The following is a 17,644-nucleotide window of genomic DNA, read 5'->3' as shown; positions in this document are numbered from 1 at the left end:
TCCTTCTCTCCTCCCAAACTTTCCTCCCCTGTTTGGTAATATTTGGCCTCTTTTCTGTATATACCAAGTATACTCATTCCTTTTCTTCTAAGTTTTCTACCAAGTCCCCATTTCAGATATTACACTAAAATCTGTATCAATGATAAGACCCACAACTCTCCCAATGATATTTGCATTTAAATAAGTATCAAAAACATCCAATAGAATTTTGTAAGCTCTAAACAGTATCTAAATGCAGGCTTTATTTAAAAATATTGACATAACTTACCATTAAGAAAAATGGGGTACGTTTTGCAGAAGAGAGACCTATCCCATGAGTCAACCTTTAGGAATGCTACACCGAAATATACAAGCTGAGCATCCCCAAGGAAATCTTGATAGGCACGAAGAATATGGAGATTGAATGCATTTTATTCTCTCAAACAGTGTCTCAAAGACAAGACAGAAATCTCTTAAACATAAGAAACCACACCAGGCCAAGTGGTAAAGAAACTTTAAATATAAATCGTAGTATATAGTAGTGGGTTCTAGTAATGAACTGAATCACCTTGGGTATCCTTATCAATTGGAACTTTTTCCCTCTAGCTCCTTCCTAACAAAGATCTAAATAAAATGATAAAGATTCATGGAAGGAAGCCTAGGCACCAGCTTGAGATGGCCTAGAGGAAGCAAGATTCTTCCTGGTATTGCAGAAGCCATACCCTATACACCCTGCTTCTGACGGCCTCTCTGCCTTACCCCTTCTGTTTAGGTAACCCATGTGTTTGGCCACTGATGCTGGTCTGGTCCATATTTTACCAGGTCCTTCCATAAATTTGGAGGTCAATACATTTCATTAAGAGGAGGTTGAGTTTCATTTGGAAAACTGGAGAAAATATATTTTACAGATGGTCTTTCCATTTTAACTGTTAAAGCCCACATCTACTCACTCTTGTGTGTTACTTGTATAACACCTCTCTATGCATCATCATCCACCTGCTCCAGAGTTGGTGAACAACTGGATTTTAGAAATTTAACTAGAAAATTAAGTACTCAATGATTAAGAAAAGTTTCATAGTATTTCAGGAAATGGTTGTCAGACCTTAAAACCAATAAATTCATGGCCAGTGTGCTAGTGAATAGAGCTAACTAAACTCAGAAGCTTTATTAACAATTTTTAGCTTTGAATTGTATCTGACTGCTGGTAACCAGAGACCTGATCTGAGAGGCTTAAACAGATAAGGGGTATATGTTTTGATATTAAAAAGAAAAAAAAAAAACCGGTGGAGAGGATAAGGCTTGTATGGCGACCACTGCCATCAGGAATGCAGACATCTTCCTCTTTTCTGCCTCACCATCCAGAAGGCAGCCACTCTTCTTGCAGTTTAGCAAAGCCTGAACAATGTGAACAGCTACAGTGAGTTCCAGAGTGGGAGGATGGAGAGGCTTTGCCTTTGAGGGCAACAAGAGAGAATAGTTAAGGAATATTTCCCCTGAAAGAGAAGAGGTTGGAAGTCAATGGATGCCACATACTTTTGTGCACATTTCTGTGCAGATTTCTGGATGATGAGTGGATCAAAGGATCTTGATTCATATTTTAAAATTGCTCTCCAGGGAGGTTGTACACCAGGTGTCCATGAGAGTGTCTATCTCACTGCCGCTCCTTGGTGATGTTTGCCCTCATCTCCCCATGTACCTCACGCACTCATGCCTTCTCTCCTGTTTTCTATCATGCCTCAGTTTCAGGTATTATACTAAAAGCTGATCACTGATAAAAACTGTAACTCTTTTAATGGTATTTGTATTTCAACAGTTGTCGAAGACATCCAAAATTGACCGTTGTAATTGCTCTTTTCCAGTTTGGGATTAAAAACAATATTTCATTGCTTTATTTTATTTTAATGTATTACTAGTAAGTGGATTTTAAAAATGTTTATTGGACTTTTGCATTTCTGCTGGAAATTCTTGCCCATATCCTTTGCATATTTAAAATTTGTAGTGTTAGGGTTTTATTTCCAATTTATGCAGGCTCTTCATGTGTTAAAGATATCAGTCCATTGTCTACCATATTTGTTACACACTGATCTTCCAACTCACTGATTCATTCGTCAGTTATATTCATCCTATTGTTTATTCCATCTCTTGTGTTCCCTATTTAGAATTGTATAGCTTTCACTTGCTTCCTTTTTGATTTCTTGCTGTTGTTTCATATATCTAGTATCTTCTCTAATCTTAAACTTTTTTTTCTTTTTCCTTTTTCTTTCTTTTTTTTTTTTTTTGAGATGGGTTCTCACACTGTCCCCTGGGCTAGAGGGCAATGGCACCATCTCAGCTCACTGCAACCTCTGCCTCCCAGGTTCAAGCAATTCTCCTATCTCAGCCTCCCAAGTACCTGGGATTACAGGCCCCCACCAGGATGCCTGGCTATTTTTTGTTTGTTTGTTTGTTTGTATTTTTTGAAACCCCGTGAGATGGAGTTTCACTATGGTGGCCAGGCTGGTCTCAAATTCCTGACCTCATGATCCACCCACCTCGGCCTCCCAAAGTGCTGGAATTATAGGAATGAGTTATCACACCCGGCCAAACTTTTTTTTAACATTCATTTTTTATTCTTATTTCCACAATTCTGCTTTAGATGAAATAGGAAGGGCACATCTGTGTGAGTTCAGGTGATTCGGAGGAGAGGGGAGGGATGAGCCCCAGGTGGAGCCCTGTGTACCCACAGAACCACTGTTGATCTTTGCCATTTGCTGCCAACTCACTATGCAGCTCCTCTGGCCAGGGTTGCACCATTAAAAACATAGGAAGAAGGGACCCTGCGGGGAGGGAGACTCCCCTCTTGGTTGTCAGCAATAGCTCTCAGATTGAAGGAGAACAGAAGATTGCTCAGCCTGTGTGTCTTTTCATTCAATGTCCTGTTCCTACAAGGCTTAGGGCCTGTATCCAAGCCATCCTGTGGACACTGGCAGAGGAAGTGTGGACAATTGCAGGATTTTTTGCAGTAAAGAGTCAGTTGCTCTCACACAGTGTCTAATTTACATTAAACATTAATGGACACATAGTTCTTTTTAAAGTGAAAAGATGATAGAAAAAAGAACAAATAAAATATAAAAAGAAAAAGAGTCAATTGGTGGTTGCCTCAAGTAACCTAGGGAAGAGGCCTGTGTAGAATTTAATCAGCTTTTCTGCAACTCCTCTTTTCACTATTGCCTTCCTCTCAGCTGTAGCCACCCTTCTATCCTAGCATAAAACAAGACAACCTTGTCAATTTAGGGACACCTTGCATTTTTTCCATCACTAGTTTCTAGAGTTCTTGTTTCCTCTTGGTTCTGGGGTTTCTCCAGGGTTGATTTTGGAGGAAAGAGACAGCAGCCTGGGTAGTTGGTCATTTTATTAGTTTCCTAGGGCTGCTAGGAAATTGCCACAAACTGAGTGGGTTCACAACAGAATTGTATTCTCTTACACTCCGAGAGGCCAGAAGTCCAAAATCCAGGTGTTGGCAGGATTGGTTCCTTCTAGGGGTTCTAAGGGAGAATCTGTTCCATGCCTTTGCCTCATTTCTGGTGTTTTCTGGCAATCTTTGGTGCTCCTTGGCTTGCAGATGCATTGCTCCAATCTCTGCTTCCATCTTCACATTGCCTCTTCCCTTGTGTCTATGTCTTCTCTTCATATAAGGACAGTTGTTTTTGGATTTATGGCCCACCCAGATAATCCAAGATGATCTCATCTTGAGGTCCTTAACTTATACATCTGCAAAGATTCTTTTTCCAAATAAGTTCACCTTTACAGTTTCTGGTGGGCATAGCTTTCCCCCTCCCCTTATTTATTTATTTATTTATTTAATTTTAATTTTTTTTTTTTTTTTTTTTTTTTTTTGAGACAGAGTCTCGCTCTGTCACCAGGCTGGAGTGCAGTAACAAGATCTCAGCTCACTGCAACCTCCGCCTGCCAGGTTCAAGCAATTCCCCTGCCTCAGCCTCCCAACTAGCTGGGACTACAGACACATACCACTATACCTGGCTAATTTTTTGTATTTTTTAGTACAGATGGAGTTTCACCATGTTGGCTAGGATGGTCTCGATCTCCTGACCTCGTGATCTGCCCGCCTCTGCCTCACAAAGTGCTGGGATTACAGGTGTGAGCCACCATGCCCGGCCTAACTTTTATTTTAGGTTCAGGGGTACATGTGCAGGTTTGTTATGTAGGTAAATTGCAATGTTGCAGGGTTTTGGTGTACATATTATTTTGTTACCCAGACAGTAAGCACAGTACCGCATAGGTAGTTTTTCGATCCTCATCCTCCTCCCACCCTCTATCCTCACATAAGCCCTCATGTCTGTTGTTTCCTTCTTTGAGTCCATGTATACTCAGTGTTTACCTCCCATTTTTAAGTGAGAACATGCAGTATTTGGTTTTCTGTTCCTGTGTTAGACATAGCTTTTTGGGGGCGGCTATTGAATCCACTGTTGTTGAGCTGAAAATTCCAAGGGCAGCTGGTTCACCTGTATTTGCTTTCATTAATTCATCCCAGCAGGGCCTTTGTGTTACCTGATATACTACCTTTGTCTCTAGCGAGACGTGCATTCCTGAGCTCTGGAGCCAAATTCCCCTAGAATCCACCAAAAGGGCCTTCTTTCTCTCTTGAGTTTCCAGGAGGTCATAAGAACTCTTATTAAGAAGACATTTCTCAGTCTGGCTTGGAGGAAAGCCATGCATTTGTTCCAGGCCCTTTGACCTTCTCTCTCCTCTGTCAACCATAATAGAGACTTAATAGACAAGCCTAGCAGGGCCAGACTATATAAAAATCTATAAGCCATTAACCATAGCTATATTAAACTAATAAGAATCAATTCCCACACTTGCTTTCAAAGCATGCTGGGCTTCAGAAGTGATCTGAAAAGTGACAGTCTACATCTGGGCTGTGATCAGAGGGGCCTGGCCTGGAGCAGTCAGCTCCTCAGAGTTTACAAATTGACCCTCAGGAGAAGGCTCTTGGCATAACCTTAGGAGGATGATTCATCAGGAGTTGAGAAGACCATTCCTTAACATGGACAAGAAATGAAGGTCCAGGAAAGATTGAAAAGGGAATTAGTAATGTCCAAGCTTCCAAAGTCACTGGGCTTTGAAAACCCTGAGTTTTGCTTTGCCGAACAGCTCTGGGTTGCATTATGTCTATTGATCTTTCTGAGCTTTCGCAGCCTGTAAATGATGAGCCTTTTAGCGCACTCCATGACTGAAGGGCACACAACTGTGAGAACAGCTCATTTCATTTTTTTCGATTTATACAAAAGATGCTGTGGCCCAAGCCCTCTAGGCACCCATCTCAATACATAAATATGCCAATTAAGCTAAATGGAGATCCTGCAGGTTAAAAGTGCCTCATAAAAGAAGGAGGCCTTTTCCAAAGCCAGAAAGTTTATCCACAGAAGAAACACCAAATCAACAAAAGTGGATCCATGCCAAGCCATGAAGGTCAAAAAAACAAGGCTTCTGGGATCCAAAAAAGAAGAAAAACAACCATTATTTGTTCCCCTAGAAAACTGGGGAAAAATAGCTTTAAGCTGTGACTTCAGGATTCTAATCAGATGCTACTATTATTATTATTTTTTCATTGCATTTTCCGGAGCAGCGTTGATGGACGGGATAGGTGAGTGGGAGAGGGAGAAAATCAGTCCTAAAGCTGAACTGACACAGAAGTGTCTCAGTTATCCACCAAATGTCACAAGGACAGGTGTGGGCAAATCAGTGTTAGTTAGATATGCTATATAGTAGCATATATGCTACTATATATATGCTAGTAGCCTTGCCACTCAAGGACGGCCCATCACACTCATGCGTGGCAGCCACAGCAGCTGCATCAGCTGGGAGATGGCTAAAAGTAGAGAGTGCAGGCCCCGTCCTACATTATGTTAGCGAGAGACTGCGTTTGGCCAAGATCCCCTGAGGATTTTCCTGAATACTAAAATGTCAGAAGCCTTGACCAACACTAAATGGCTAGCCTGATACTCACCATCCCACCCCTGGAGAGCTTGTACTCTTTCTGCCTATCCTACAGCACTGAGGGAATGGAGGTCTGGATCCAGGGAAGAGACTGAGGGAAAAAGATAGACAAATGGATTTTTGTCCAGCTTTTAGTCAACTTCAACTGAGTGTAAGAATCTCAGGATATGCTTCTGAATGGATTTATATACTCAGGTTTGCCCATCGTACGTCTCCAAATCTTTCATGATCAGCTTCCAATCAAAAACTGGGTTTCTTAGGTCATCTTTAACACCTTATTTGGGGTCTGATATTATTGGAGGGCACTGAGGAAAAGTTTGGCAGTTTAGAGAGCAACAGATGGTAGCAGGTGAAAGGATTTTTACCTTATGTTCTTGGCCCTTGGATGTGCTTTTGTGTGAGCCAAGAACATTGTATAGTTCTTCCAATGTTTCTCCCACTACTAATACTAACAAGGCTTAGAAATGCCACAGACCCAAGAATGTCACCAATGTTATCAAAAGCATTTCATGAAACCCCAAGTATCTTTGCTCACTCACTCAGTTGCTCGCTCAGCCATTGACTCAGTGAGCATTTATCCGTCATCTACTTGTCATAAACCCATTTCCCCGGGATTGCTGCCCTCTCGTCTACTTTCTTTTCCTGCCAAAATTTACACATAGTCATCAATAACTGCCTTCCTTTCCTGAGACCTTGCTATCTTTATTTCTCTGCCATCTGTCTCTATCTCCACGTCTCTATAGAAATAAGCCTTGAAAGTCCCTTGTATCTCTTTACCAAATGCAAGACAGAAATTCTTGACCATCTAGTCGGAAACAGGAACTAAGGGTCACACTCTCCCTATGGCTTCCACGATACTGCATTTTATTTGCTCTCTTAGTCCTGTAATTTCTCTCTTTCTTTGCTGTCTCTACTTCCTCTCATTATTCAACTTCTCCAAGTTGAAAGAGCAATCACAAAGTTTTCAATTTCCATCTACAGACTCATAGAGTAGATAGGCGGTGGGGCAAGCACTCTACTGCACATTTAACTTACATTTTCAGTTAAAGTCACAGCATGCCATCAAGTAATAGTTCTTATTCCTATTTTATTTTATTTATTTTAAAAATAGAGACAGGGTCTCGCTCTGTCGCCCAGGCTGGAGTGCCGTGGCAAGATCATAGCTCACTGCATCTTTGATCTCCTGTAACTTCCTCTTGTCTCAGCCTCTCGGGTAGCTGGGACTACAAGGCACACACCACTAGGCCTGGCTAATATTTTTGTTTTAAAATTTTTTGTAGAGATGGGGTTTCACTATGTTGCTCAGGCTGGCCTCATGAACTCCTGGCCTTAAGTGATCCTCCCACCTCAGCCTCCCAAAGTGCTGGGATTACAGGCGTGAGCCACCATGCCTGGCTCATTACTTTAAAGACAATAAACTCAAGGCTCAAAGGAGGTAAGTAACTTACTCAAGGTTACAGAGCTTGTTAGTGGGGAGCCCAAGCCCATTACATCCAAAATATAACCAGCAGGAATCCATTGCCCTCTGAGGGAATCTAGAATAATGGAAGCTGTAAGTACTGACCAAACCGTTAGAGCAATAGAAATCCTGGATGGATGGAGGGCTTGGTATGAGGGCTAGAGGGAGACTGGGTCATAGATGGAGTCAGATAGAAGAGTTCTAGTCAGAACCAACTGAGGCTGCTGGAACAAGCTGGGATGGGGTCTGCTTTATGGGAGCTGATGCTGAGATAAGGAAATCAGTCACTTCAATGGAGGAGAAGCTTGGGTGTAGAGATAATCTTACCGGTTTCACCTATATGCTTTTGATGCCACTTTACCAACTTCCAAGTAGGTATTATCACAAATTAATTCAATCTGGTGAACACTATTGTGGGCTTTTTCTGTGCCTCATGGTGTCTAGTTAGCAAAAGGGATGAGATCACATTGATTTAACGGCCCCAAACCTCAATATCAGAGAGACATGGTGTCCAAGCCAAGCTCTACCAGTTGCTATAAGGCATTGTACAAGTTATATATCTCTCTAAACCTGTTTTCTTATCTGCAAATGGGGATGATAATAGTTTGTTACTCATTCAATTGATGCAATGTCTAAATAGATTATGCTCAAGAAGCACTTATTACATAGAAATATTCACTGAAATGTCTGATAGACTAGAGGCTGGCAGGGAGGGGAATAAGACACAGTCTTTGCTCTCAAGGGCTTATAATGGGGTGGGAGAGGGCAGGGAAAAGGCCTTGAACTGGGCAGTTTAAACAGTTACGCATATTTGTCTCACGGGATTTTCATGGGGAAGGATTTGTTGGGTAAATGTGTGAGATGACAGATTCTATCTTTATCACACTGAACAGCAGAATGAGAAAAAGGGATGGAAATGGTGGGGAACCAGATTCTTCCAGCTCATCAGAAGTAACAACCCTCTAACAATAAGAATTGTCAAACAGCAATGAAAGAGTGAGTTTTCCAACACTGCGATTATATAAGTCAAAGATGGATGGCCCTTAATAGGAACAAAGGCATTCACAGGAATGAAAGACTGAATTTACGTTGTTTTGCTCCTCCCCATCTGCCTGGCCTTTATGTATGAGAGACTCGCAAGGTCAGGGCATCCTCCTCCTCCTCCTCTTTTCTTTCATCTGCTCCTACTGGCCACTCTCTCACTTCTATCTTTGTCTGAGGTTTCTCTTCTGAGCTCCAGACACATGAATCCTATTGCTGATTGAATTTAGAAGGCTCCAATTCCCCAAGACCCAAAAGGAAGCTATGATCTTCCCCCACAAAAACTGGTCCTTCTCCAATGTGTGAACCAGAACTCAAAGGCACTTCACAGGCATGTCACTTTCAAAGGACTTCCCTGCTGTGTTGCAAGGGAAAAGTGAGAGAAGGTACTGTCAGTAGAGGGAGATGTCAGATAAGAAAAGAACCTCACAGGCTCTGTCAACATACTTTTCAATCGTGGATTTAAGGGGGAAAAAAAAAAAAAAAAAAGGTTTTAAAATCTGCTATTTTTTGAGCTGTGAAAAAAATTAATGTTGCTGTTTTATAACCTCTGACAAGGTTTTATTCTACAGTTGGACAGGTTCTTTCTGTTAATTTGCCTTATACAAATGAAGCAATTTTTGTATTTGGGTTTTAACGTATACGATACTCACAAACACACCCATTTAGCCCAAATTCCCCCCATTGCTACCCACTGCATATAGAGACCACACACAAAGCCCAACTGAGTGTGACTGAGTCTAAGCAAGACATAATCACAGAGGCAGATCTGGAGAGGAAGACACATGCCACAGGCCAAGACCACAGGTTCAGCAAGATTCTTACTCTAGTTATGTCTATCACTGTTTCTCACTGTCACAGGCAGTTCCTTAGACAGGCATATGATCCAGCCATAGTAAGCGTGTGTGGCCAGCCCCATTCCTGGCTTCATTTTGTCCCCATCCTTGTGTTTCTGTGTAATTTTGCCTAATTATAGTTTATACTATATCATTACATATACTTTATGGAACGAGCTTAAATCCTTTTGGAAAAAGGCAGGGTAGATGAATAAATGGGTGAGTGGGTAGATAGGTAGGCACTCTTTACAGCCACCTAGGAAAAGGGCTATTGATAAATCTTTACTGTTACCATCGATTGATTTCTACTTAGAATTTCCCTCTCTTCTTTTCTTCCTCTAATTCAGTTTCTCTTTGCACTCATCTTCCTCTCGTGCTTCCGTCCCTGTTTCTCACCTCATCTCTGGGCCAAGATGGGGTTTGGGCTGACTGCAGGCTTAACACTATTAGAACTTTCCAGAGAGAGTCCCTCAACCATGTTCCAGAAGTGCTAGGCCAGTATTAATTTCCTTGGCTACTTTCCTGCCCTTGTTTCATTTCCTTTATTCCTCCCGATCTTCATTCCAGAAAGATCATTTCCCACTTGTGTCCCTCCCAGGTTGGCATGAGTCTGCTTTTCTCTAAGATTGAGATCAATTTTCTCTTGAGGCATTTGGGCATAACTGTCATAAAATAGATAAGAATTCTGGAGGATGGGGAGTCTTGAGACAAGAACTGTCAGAGAAGAAAGAATCCCAAGCGGCATACACTGGGAACGTCCTGTAGTCCTGGAATATATAATGCCCATGCGCGCCCACGTGCGCGCGTACACACACACACACCCCAACACACAATGAGATTCATCACATTTTAACTATGCCATGAACCCTCACACATTCCCACATATTTACTCTCAAAGGGAAGAATTATCTTCAACAATTCAGCTCTCTCCCCTCAGGACACGGTTTCATACTGGATTAGTTCATGCAAGATAAAGCTGAATGAATCAGCCAGTTCAAAACTGGAGGCTCAACTATCCTCTAAGAAAGAGAACTTTCAGTCAGAAAACATGTATTGAGTACCTACTGCATGCAAGGAAACCTAATAGGCAAATGCAGTGAGAGTGGAGGTGGACACCTGAAGATGTGTGCAAGTCAGTCCCTTAAGACTCTTCAGGGAAAGCACCAAAAGCAAAATATTCATTTGAGATTGGCGATTTAGAATCAGCAGATGTGATGGATTATGACTGTTCTTGGCATTCATTACCACCCCATTAATCAAGCCAGATTCTTTCACAATTTACATGGATATATTGTTGCCTTTGAGATAAGAGAAAACTATGAATACTGACTCTACAGGAAAGGCAGTTACCATCAGTCAAGTCCATTACTGAGTCACCAACAGCCAGGAAAATTTTATTCCCAAACTGCTGGAGGAAGGAGCAGACCAGACAGGAAACCAGTAAGCATTTTTTTTTTTTTTTTCAGGAAAAAAAGGAAAGAAGCAACAAATTGGGATATCAGTGCAGACAAACTTCAGGCAACTCTCCCCAAGATTGTGGCCATGAAAGATACTGGGCAGAGAAGCCTAAAATATACTGCTTATTTTCTTTTGGTTTAGCTGCAGTTGCTATATTTTAATACAAAGCTATGTATCAACTATACTGTAAATAAAAGAACTAAAAACCTACTCTGGCCACACAGTTGTTCACTAGTCCTCAATCTTGAACATTTTGTGATAGGTCCTCATTTGGGTTTGACCCTCTTCCCACGATGTGTCTCTCTCAAATTCTTGAATTGGAATATTTTCATTTCAGCCTGAGTTTGGCATTGATAATGCTTCTTCTTTTGTGCTTAGCTCTGTGGTTTGCTTTGATATTCTCCTTTCTAAGAACCTGTCTGTTTCCTCCCTGTTTCCAAGATTAGGCAGTAAAATAATACAGTTTTTTTCTCTGCTTGGAGCCACCATCACCCCCTAATGTATTATGACAGTGTACATAAAAGTGCTTCATAAAGGGTAAAGCAATACACAAATGTTAATTGACGAGATTATAAGCAGCTGTTGTAAGTATCTCAGGTTGACTTCCAATCGCAATCTCTGTTACTAGGTCAAACATAAAATAAAACTGCCCTCCTTGCTTCTGTGATGACTGAACCATTCAGGCACAACACTATTGTACCCTCATCCATGGTGGGGTTGGGAGGGCATCAGAAGATATAATCTGATGGTCACTTGTGGTAGAATCGCAGGTTCTGGCTGTGTTGGATGAATGGGAGCCAAGGGCCAGGTTGGCTGGTAGCTGCAAAGCCCTACTTTCCTGCTGGTTGCATCTGCACAGGGAGCTGCAAGAAAGCAAGGAGTCCGGGGCTGGATGCGGAGCCTGGGGGTGCATGGGGCGCAAAGAGGATGAGTCGGAGAAGCCAGTCTGCTGGTTAGCATGTTCCATCTGCTTTTGCAAGGATAGGGCACCACCAGGCCGGAGGAAACCTGTCTGAGTGGGCTGAAAGTGGCCGTGCAGGACACAGGACTGTGACTGTGGCTAAGATAGGTACTGCACTGCAGGGAAGGATGAAGGAGCTCTGAGCTGCCGACTAGGACTATAAACTGGCTGTGTGGGCCCATAGCGAGGTGGGGGCTGAGTAGTCCCATAGGCACCACCAGGACTGCCTTGAAATTGTCCATCCTCTGGTGTCCCTGCAAAAGCAACTGCTGGGCCCATGTAGTGCTGGGTCGTAAGCACTTGGGGTCAAACATTTGTTTGGCGCTGTCAGCTGCCATGAGGGTGCCTGGGCGGTTGTGTCCTCCAGGGATCCCCTGCATGCTGAGGAGTAATGTTCCTGTGTGAACAGTCAGGCTTTGCTGGTAGGCAGCTGATGACAGGGTGGTCAGGTCACTCTGTTCCTTTAGCCTCCGTTTTTCTTCCTCATGTAAAACTTTCTTGAGCTGCAGGAAAAGCTGGTGTTTCTCTCCCTGTAGGGCCAAAAGCTTCTCCTGCAACTTCAGAATTTGTTCCTTAGTCTCCTCTAGTGACTCTCTTCCATCTCCTTTTTCTTCCTTCTCTCTTGTTCTTCCTTCATCTTCCGTTCCGTCATCTTGTCCACCTCTTTTTCCTCCTGCCGCTTGCGCTCCCGCTCCATCACAATGTGCTTGGTGCAGTGCTCTGGCCATGGCATTGGAAAGCCTGGGGCGCTCCAAGAGTGCGGGTATGGTGCTGCCTTGGGCGCTCGGGCCTTGGGCGCCCGGCTGTGTCCGGACCTTAGACAGGCACCGCCTTCTCGGCGTTCTCTCCGTGTCCCCGTCGCGCCCTGGCCCCTACGTCACATCCGGCGGCTGGGCCGTATCCTTCCGGAGTCCCACAATGCTATTATAACAGCCGGGAATCATTTGAAAATGACCTTCTCTTCACTTGGCGTGTCAGGTGGTCATTTTAAAAACCAGGCTCTATGTTTTTATATATTGGAATTGGTTCATATTTAAAAGGCACATGCCCCCTGCTTTGAGAGGGCCTCAGGCGAGCAGTGGGGAGTGGGACATCAAATTAGGATCATGGGGACCTGGTTCCATGGTAAATCCTGATGGAAGCATTGCAAGAATGGCCAGCCAAGAGGGAGGCGTTTTGCAGTACAAGGCCAATTTTGACAGGGGACAGGTGGTGATCCTGGCAGCTGATTAACTTCAGAGAGAGGCAGCCAAGGACCTGAGCCAGCCAAGGGTGTGCTGGCAGGAGGGCAGGGGTTTCCCAGAAGTTCTGGAAAGAAGGGAATGATGGCAGGCAGATACATCAGTGATGGCAAGGTTCCATGACATCCCTGAGAACTTGTGTCAGAATGCTTAGGCACAAATGTCACATCTCCTATATTTATTCTCCCAGGTCTCTTCTGCCTCCTCATAGGTCAGCCGTATTCAACAGACACTCCAGACACATGGGAACTCAATTTAGACTCTACTTACTGTGCTTACTACCTAAGGAATAACTGCTTTTCTAAAAAAAAAAAAAAAAAAATTACCATGAATTCATAAGCTGTTAGTGGATTTGCAAAATCCTACTTCTCTCCACGTTGGCAGATTTCTGGCTCTGTAGATGCAGAATAGCATGTGGGTAAAATGCCACTTGTGTCCAAGGTGGAGGGTGGGAAGAATGCACATGTGTGTATGGAAGAATGACAAGAAAGTAATAACATTAGTTTCTTTGAGGGAAGTGAGCTGGAAGGTAGGAAACACTGATCAGATGGAGACATCACTGTGCATCCTTTTTACATTTTGAAGTTTGAACAGTCTGAATCTATTGTATTTATTTGAATTTATTGTATTTAACAATTCAAAAGTTAAATTTAAATAATCCCCAGCATTGTGATCATCTGTCACCTTGATGGCTAATGAGGTGAGAGCTGTGACTTTCTCACCATCACACTCATCTTGATGGCCATGTTTTTGGGGGATCCAACATTATCATTGGCTGCCATCATGTGCATAGACCCTTTCTGAGTTTGTGAAGAACAGATTTATTTATGTATTCTTTCTCTTTTTGTTCATGTCTCTTCTGAGCATGTGGTTTACTATTACTTTATATGGAGATTCTGGCAGGGAGAAATTTGTTCTTGGAGTGGTCTGGCAGGTGTACATTCCCAGTCTTGGGGATAGGATTCAGGAGAAGACTCAAGCCCATATGGAGTCTACACATACCAAGATAGGGGCCCAAGTCTAACCAAAATTGGAGGGCATGAGATGTTATACACGTTGTCAAGGCAGACGTTCAGATACAGGGACCCTACTCCTACTCCATTATTTTCTGCTGTTCTTCCCATTGAAACTCCTGGGAAAAGTTGTCTAGATTCTCTACTTGGTCACATCCCCTTCGGTCTTTACTCCTGAAATGGCTCTTATCAGGGTCACTGATAACTTCCATGCTAGGTATTCTAATGGCCAAATGTCTCTTTTCATCATATTTGAACTTACAGCCGCATTTGACACAAATTGTCATCTTTCCTTCTTGAAGCAACGTTTTCATGTTACTGCATGCCTCCTACCTTATTGGGTAAAGCTCTCAGTCTGGTTGATGACCCTTTCTTCCCTGTCCAACTATTAAATGGTGAAGTTCTCTGCTCTTGCCTCTTTTCTCTATGCTATCTTCAAATGGTCCTATGCTTTATCATTTGCATGCTCCCTGATTTTCCCAACCCTGTCTCCAAATGAGGCTTCTCCTGAGTTCCAGATGCATGTGTCTAACTGCCAGCCCAATAGCTCCACTCGACTGCAAGTGGCCATCTCAAACCTAATATGCTCACAACCAAACTCTCGATTTTCCCTGCCAAACCTGCTCCTGACCTCCCCTTTACCATTTTACTAAATGGCACTGAGTTGCTCAGACCAAAAACCTGGGAGATGACCTTTGATTCTTCTTTCTCTCTGCTACCGACAGCCAATCTGTTAGCAAGTTTTGTTACTGCTGTCTCCAGAATAGATCCTGAGTCAGGTCACTTTTCAGCAACTTCACTACTAAAAGCCTAGTCTTAATGCCCCATCTCTCATTTGTTCTATCACAATAGCCTCCTGACTGATTTTCTTGCTTCCTTTCTTGCTCACATACAGTCTGCTTATCAAAAGTAACTGGAGTGAACAGTACACACGATCAATCCAATCTGCTTCAAACCTTCAGACTTCTGTTCCGTCTGCCAGAGTTCCTTTCTCTAAATCTTTATGTGGCTACGCCTCATCAGCTCAACTACTAGCGCTTCTGTAAGGAGTCTCTGAGCACTGCTGCGCAAGTAGCAGCCTCCAAGTCACTCTGCATCCAGTTCCCCAGTATACTTTTCTTCATGGCACTCATCATTTTCTAATATTTTACATATTTGTTTGCTTATATGTTTATTGCACATATTCCTCCTATAAAATGTAAAAGGGCGGTGCTTGGGATGATGCTGTATTAGCTGGGTTAGGCTTAGTCATTCTGCAATAAGACTCTCAATCCTCAGTGGTTTTAAACAACAGAGGTTTATTTTTGCTCAAACTACATGTATAACATAGGCTGACAGGAGAGATTCTCACCTCACATATATTCAGAGGCTCAGGCTAAAGGAGGCCATACCATGTCATGACACTGTCAACACAACAGGACTCCTAAAATTACTGAGGAAGGAGGAAGAAGAGGTACAAAGAATCTCACGCCATCTCTCAAATGCTCCCACATGGAGGTGACACACATCACTTCTGCTCACAGTGGATGGGTCATGGAAGTCATAAGGCCTTGTCTCATTTCAAGGGGCCTAGGAAATAAAATCCTCACATGTTCCTGGAAAGAGAAGAAAACTGGGAATACTGGCAGGTAGCACTTACACCTACCACAATGCCTAGCAGAGAGTAAGTACTCCATAAATATTTATTATAAATGGAATGGGAAAGAAAGAGACCCAGTTCTTAGATACGGATACAAAATGGAGATCTGGATTTCATGCACAATGCAGAAGTTTATGAAAAATGGAACACCAGGTGAGAGCAGGGCAAGCAGCAAGGCTAAGTCGGTGCAGAGTCACCACGTGCATTGGACTAGGGCTCCTGATACTCCCTAACTAGGAATAGAGCAGGTTTCAGAGGCAGAACAGAAAAAAAAGAATGCTTGGGGGAATAAGACTTATTTCCACTGAGAATTCACTGGAAATGAGAGAAGGGACTCTGCTTTGCTAAAGAACCCAAGTCCACCAGGCAGGTCTGCTAATATGAGACCGTGATTTACAGACGGGTGTAGCTCCACAAGAACCAGGTGTCTCTTAGTCATTTAGCTTCCTGAAAGTCCCTGAAAAACCTTATTCTGAGTGCTTTCCTTTGTCAGAATAGCCATGGCCTCAGACCATAGACTAAGATTTTAAGATTTTCCCTTTTGAAACTCTGTTCATTTATCTGTGTCTGTACCACAACCTAATAGAACTAAAAGGAAAGGATTACAACTATTCACCAACTAGTGATTACTAGGGACTTTAAATTTATTTCATTTCACCATGAAGTAAATCTTTGAGATATGTGTTAGTATCCATATTCCACATCTGAGAAAACTGAGACTTAGAAAGGTTAACAAGGTTTCAATGGTTTTGGTCTTGCCTGTGAGTTCTCTCATTCTAAGAATATCAATAGAGGGCACTCAATAAATGATTACTGGTGAATAGTTACTGATGGATTTTTTATTCGTTTGAGGATAGGGGCCAAGTCTTCTGTGTGCTCCCAGGGCTTGGACAAGTGCAAAGCACTGAGCACCCAGTGATGTGCTAATGGATACAATGATATGTCAAACCTGATAAAAATGTGTGCCTATTTTTTTCTGAAGTTACAGTACTGGTGCTCAGGATTAAGAATATGGCAGTGCTTTGAGGAAAAGGAAAGAGAACAAGGGAGCAGCTTCAAAAGAAGAAGGTGGAGAGGTTGTAATGGCAGTCACAACAGGAGAGTTCAACAGAGCACATCTCCTTGCTACTCAAAGTGTGACCCATGACCAGCAATGTTGGCATCACCAGGGAGTTTATTAGAAGTACAGAATCTCAAGCCATACTCCAGACTACTGAACCAGACTCTGCAGTTTAACAAGATCTCTAGGTGATTCATATGTACATTTAAGTTTGAAGAGTAGCACTCTAGAGACCACCTGCATCTCTATCTCCTGCGCTAGCCCAGCACCAACTTCTCTGACTGACTGTTAGGGGCCAAGGAGGCCATGGAGCATTGCACCTGCTCCTCATTTGACCATCCATCACTCAATGGGCCTGGCAGTGCAATTCCAGGTGCGCAGAAGAGCCTTCTACAGGTGTTATCAATTCGATCCCCAACTCTCCCACTCTTTACATACATGCAAATCTGGTGTGTCTGACTCAAAGTTCATAGTCTTAACCCTTCCATTGTGGAAGAACGTGGTTTTGGAGCTTCCGTCTTAATGAATACTTTCTTTTATTCTAATTTCTAGGTATTTCCAAATATCTGGAAAATGGCACCAGCCACTTTTGGTGCTTCCAATATATAAGTGTTTCTGTTGTTCCCCCAAAATCACTTATAACCTAATAAGTAATCCATAAGTGAGATGTCCAAAAATTTTGTTCCTTATTACATTATTGTAACAATGACAAATTAACTTTTCATTAAGGACAATATACTACAAATATTAAAAGAATGTGTTTTTATTTCTCCTTAAATAGTTCTTCCTTTATATAGGATTTTTGACCCAGGGTAATAGAGGATGAAAGAATGAAGGGATGAATAAATGACTGAGATTATTTCTTTAGCAAGACAATACATTTAAAATTAAGCTATGGACAGAAAGTGGATTTTTCTGAATTGTTTTCACATATTCTGGACTCAGTCAGAAGTTTCT

At 42.5% G+C, this 17,644-nt stretch overlaps 1 pseudogene; it reads right to left on the bottom strand.

Annotated features, from left to right (window-relative positions):
• Nucleotides 1-11,522: 11,522 nt before the first annotated feature.
• On the bottom strand, nucleotides 11,523-13,757 carry LOC111543250 (annotated as a pseudogene).
• Nucleotides 13,758-17,644: the final 3,887 nt, after the last annotated feature.

This window comes from Piliocolobus tephrosceles, chromosome 14 (assembly GCF_002776525.5).
Source record: "Piliocolobus tephrosceles isolate RC106 chromosome 14, ASM277652v3, whole genome shotgun sequence".
NCBI lineage: Eukaryota > Metazoa > Chordata > Mammalia > Primates > Cercopithecidae > Piliocolobus > Piliocolobus tephrosceles.
This window is presented reverse-complemented; position numbering and strand designations above follow the sequence as displayed.